Consider the following 5377-nt stretch of genomic DNA (forward strand, 5'->3'; position numbering starts at 1 on the left):
TGTCCATGCTGGCGTTGCATCACACTGCCAAGCCTATTTTTCTTTTCAGCGATTTTAATCGACAAGGCATAGACTGGAAAGCATCGGCTCCCATTTGCTTGGGTAGCACGAATATTGGCAGTGATTTCATAAACTTGTAGTTTTCTTTCAATCTAACCCAGTTTCTTTCCCTACCACAGTATCCGACATTAGTTCTAATGTTTTTGATTTGGTACTTACTACTGACCCGCCTTTAATTCTCTCTCTCCTCTAGATGGCGTCAGCGACCACAAGGCACTTTATGGCTTTATTGATACTAAGCCACCAAAACCAGTGCCCATTAACGAAAAAAAAACGGTTGTTCATACGAGAGACTATAACATGATAAATTCTCAGCTCTCGGACTACTTCGTAACTTTGAATAGGACTTTAATTATTATATTTTTAATGAAAATTGGCAACTGTTTAAAAACAGACTATCTGAGCTTGTCAAACATTACATCCCATGCACAACTATTTGAGCTATTATTTCTGAACCGTGGTTTAACCATTCACTCTGTCGCCTATCAAACAAAAAAAGAAGATTGTTCAGAAACGCTAAAAATATAAATATAATGAAGGCCTTGTTAAAAGATACTTAATGGTCCTTTCAATATTAAGGTACGCTGAAAGAGCGTAAGTAGATATTCTTTCAGCAGACTTTACCAAATATGTTAATAAAAAAACATAGTCAATTTTGGAATGTTACTAATCGAAAAGCCTCTTCAGATATCAATCTAGTTGATAGTTGTTGTGAACGTATACTGATTGATGAGTGTGCCAATGTTTTGAACAGTATATGCTCTGATGTCTTCACTGTATCCCCGCCAATAACTGAATTCTTTCGTAACTTGTAACGTTTTCCCAATAGATCCTATTGTTACCGATATCAATGGCAAAACCAACATTCTAGAATCACTCAAAATGTCAAAATCGTGTAGAACAGTTAATATCAATAGCAAATAGCAAATATCTTCAACACCAAATTTTCATCTGGACTGTTCATGAGTAACCTTTTTCAGCAGTCCCTGGAAACAGGAATGGTACCCTCAGCCGATTGAAAAATTAGCAAGGTTATCGCAGTCCGGAAGTACGGCAGTAAATTGTCTCCACTAAATTACGGCCCGATATCACGTAATCGCATTTCCAGGAAATATTCGACGAAGTCCCACATAATCGTCTATTGTTTAAACTCTCTTCACTAAAAATATATCCCCAAATTATAAAAGGGATTGAATTTTTCTTCAGTCATCGCTCTCAATTTGTTTTAGCTAACAACACCGCTTCCTCCTTAGCTCCCGTTTCCTCCGACGTTCCGCAGGGAACTGTCCTAGGCCCTTTGCTTTCTCTAATTACTATTAACGACCTCCCTCTTTAACTCTTGTCGGCCATTCTTCTTTTTGCTCATTACTTCGTTTTTACCGCTAATAAAAACTCCCAACTACCATTTTAATTTTCAGAATGATAGCAATAAAATTACTGACTGGTGCCGTTCCAGGTAAATGCCTTTGAATGTTAACAATTGCATGCATATATCCCTTGCGCGCTCCTCTTCTCTGCCCATAACTACGTTAGCACTTAACAGCATTGCGATTCAAACTGCTACCCATTATAAATATCTAGGTGCGCATTTAACCCCTCACCTATTCTGGAATGTTCATATGGATAAAACAGTTTCCTGAGCGAATCAATCACTCGGTTATATCCGGCGTAATTTTAACTATGTTCCTTCTCACCTAAAAAAACTACTTCTTTATATCACTCTTGTTCCTCCTAAACTAGAACATGCTTTATCTATATAGCACCCTCATCAATCTGGTCAACATAATGCAATCGAAGCGGTTCAGAATCGTGCTGTTCGGTTTATTCAATCCGACTACTCCCGTTTTTCAAGTGTTACTGCAAAGGAATCGCAACTAACCCTCCCCCATCTTTCCTCGCGTCGTAAAATTTCCCGGCTTTGCCTTCTTCATAAAGGTTACTATTCTACACTTTTACAAGAGTCCCTTCTTAGCCCTTTCAGTTATCTTTCAGCAAGACTCGACCACTCTTGCAAGATTTCTGGGCTTAATACTACTTCTACAGCGCTTCAACATTCTCTCCTACCCGCTACCATTGTGGACTGCAATGGTGTTCCCGATGGTATCGTCTCCATCACCGATAACACCAAATTCCGCCTCGCACTAACCACCCACTCCCCTATGTAATGCCCCTCGGGGCCATGAGGGTATTTGTGAAACAAATAAATAAATAAAAGAAGTGGAACGTTCTATATCGAAAATCCCTACAGCTTGAGATTTCTTCGTCCGTGGGTCCGCGCAAACCCTATGGCAGGGACCGCCACGCGAATCCGTGACGTCACTTGACTTCGCGGTGTTACCCGACACTGCGTCACATGACGCAACGGCGGGTCAGGCGTCGTGACTTTCACGTTGCACGACGCTACGTGACGTGACGTTACACGATGTTACGTGACGGCAGGGCATGTGACGTGACATGATGTTACCTGACGGCAGGGCATGTGACGTGACGTTACGGCAAATCAGTTGACGTCACATCGCGTGTTACTACGTGACGTCAGATTACGTAAGGTTACGTGACGTTACAGTGTCACGTGACACGACGTGACGTTAGGTCACGTAACGGTACCTGACGGTCAACGACTCGACACCATAACGTAGCATATGACGTTTATTTCTTTTCCAAACAAATTGAAAGCATCGTTCTTTAAATATACTGCATTTCCAATGTTTTCTCTTTTCTTTTCTTACGGACGTAATTTTTTTTCTTCTTTACATCAGTCATTGCGTCATGTTGCTCCACTCAGAAATCGATAGCAAGGTTTCTCAACCATGCATAAAGAGCGCTCCATAGCGGGAGCACTTTATTTCTTTCTTTTTCTGAGAGCACATGTTTGTCTTACACGACTTGTTCGCCTCTCGAAACATTTCCCGCATTCCTGTTCGGATCGCGTGAACGAGAGCCGAGTTGGCAGAAACACAAACACGCGCGGGATCGATGCTTGCCCGGGTGAAAGGGCGGTTCGCGATGTGCTCTAGCGCTCAAAACTTTCGGGAGAGCACGATGCGGAATGGGCGTATATCTCCCGCACGTACGCCTTTACGCAAGGCCTCACTGTAAACACACGAGTCATCGGTTTTCCTTTGATCAGTTCAGTCGACGAAAATGGCAATATGTTCCTGATAATAAAGGCAACACGAAAAAAAAAAAACGGAAGTGACTTTTACTTTCAAGGTCCTGCAGGTCCTGCAATGCACGCGTAATGCATTATAGGGATTTGGTGTACGTGTCACGTTGCGTATATTTTCCCGCTAAATTTAGCGGGGAAACTGAATGGTTGTATAGGTTCCGTGGCGTCGATGTCCCCCGCTGAACGAAGCGGGGAAACTGGATTGGTCTCTAGATTACAAGGCGGGAATTTTCCCGCTCAATTTAGTGGGTAACGGATTTGGCGCACGGGTCACGAGACGTCAGTTTCCCGCAGAATTTAGCGGGGAAACTGAGCTAAGATTTTTTTTTCTCATTCCTCATGTACTTACGCGTGCTGTCTCTACTGACCTTATTCACAGGCACACCCTTGGTACCACGACAACCAAATAAGCACTTATTCCTCGCCACAATGTCGGGTGTTGCACAATAGGATGAACTATAATTTTGTACTTTTATGTAAGAGAAACGTACACTTACGGTGCATTTTTTCAGCATTCATTCAATATCTGAATTATTACCGCCGTGGTCACACTGCTAGCATGTATCATAAAAATACATTCTGACAGTGTGTGAGGCTTGTTTCTTCCTTGTGTGGGGAAGTTCCCACGGGTCGTATAAAAACAGTTTGCAGGAATGTCCAAAACATGATTCAGACTTGTTTGGGAAATGCTTCAGGCGTTTCTGCATGTATTTCGATCATCATGTAATTGGAATCTTGTGATTTTTCTTTTTAGCCCATCTGAACTTGAAGAATGTTTTCATTGTAGTTTTGTCTATGTGAACAAAGCTTTGTACTCGCGTTGCTGTCTTGGAGCTGGGGCCTTGTCAAGTTGCATGTGTTGCAACTTTTTGCCCCAGCTACCATGTTTCCTAGCGAAATAAAAATAAAATGATTGCTTGATTGATTAATTAATTGATTGATTGATTCTTTGATCATGTGTGCACTGAACACGGGTCTTTTGTATGATGTACGAGCAGTGTAATTACGGCTTTACTACGCAGGAAAAAAGAAAGAAAAAAATCTGTTCGTAAAAGAACTCTTAGGGGTCCTTCGGTTTGTTCATATTTTGCATCCTAAAGAGATAATTTAAGCACCCCATAAAAGGGTTTTTTGTGAAAGAAATACCTGTAAGGGTTTTTTTTAAGCTCCTTTTCTTGATACGAAGTAGTTCTTCATTGCCCAGTTGCCTATCCATATTGCGCCAGGGATGGTGCTTGAGCCAAGACCGTTCTTCACGAGCTGAAAGATTTATTGGGGTGTCGAAAAACCTTTCATAAACTGATTTGTTTAGGCTGTATACTAAACGTTAAAATATTTTATTTTTTTTTATTTCAAAATTGATTTACGCATCTGCGAAAGCGCAGTCTCTGCAGACAAACGTTGGCACCAGATATCAAAGTTGCAGACCTTATAGTTTCAGGCTGATTCACAGACATGCGCCTGCTTACGACCGACTGTGTTATGAGTCTTATGACCTCTTGTGATCTCTTATGACGAGAGAATATACACTGACGCCATCTATCGGGTAGCCTTGGAGCATTTTCTGTATATTTCTCTCTTTTTCGCGCAACATTTTCTTACCACTGGCCTGAAAAAAAGAAATCCTTTGACGATGTTATAAACGACAATTTCTTATGCGTATGTTGTCTTCTGCAAATGTTGCAAATGCCTTTGCTCTAGGGAAATGGAGTTCCAGGGCCACCTCATAGATTGCGCCATCGGGGCAATGTGTGTACTTGTTTGCTTTCCGCATTTCCGCAGCTTTCGAGCATGCCTTACCCGAGCAATCAAACACTATCGGTATACGCGTTCCCTAACAAGCACCAACCAAACGGCAGTTGAAAGCTTTCAGTATGACGCCAACCCAGCGGTTGGTTTCTAGGTTTTTCTCGATCTAGTCTATTGATACGTTCGGGTCAAATGCTTGTGAAATTCAAATTCACAGGACAAAAATACGCTAAAATGCATCTCCAACTCGTGTTTTTTCTTTTATTCTCCCAAATATTTTTTGTCCTTTTTTTTTAAGTCTTAATTCGAAAGCCTTGACTGCCGCTTTGAAAAGCTCAAACTCACTGGAACATTTATTTAAATATTTTATCTGTTTTTTTTTTTACAAAGCTATTTCAA

Source organism: Ixodes scapularis, unplaced genomic scaffold, assembly GCF_016920785.2.
Source record: "Ixodes scapularis isolate PalLabHiFi unplaced genomic scaffold, ASM1692078v2 PGA_scaffold10__122_contigs__length_95168666, whole genome shotgun sequence".
NCBI classification, from domain to species: domain Eukaryota; kingdom Metazoa; phylum Arthropoda; class Arachnida; order Ixodida; family Ixodidae; genus Ixodes; species Ixodes scapularis.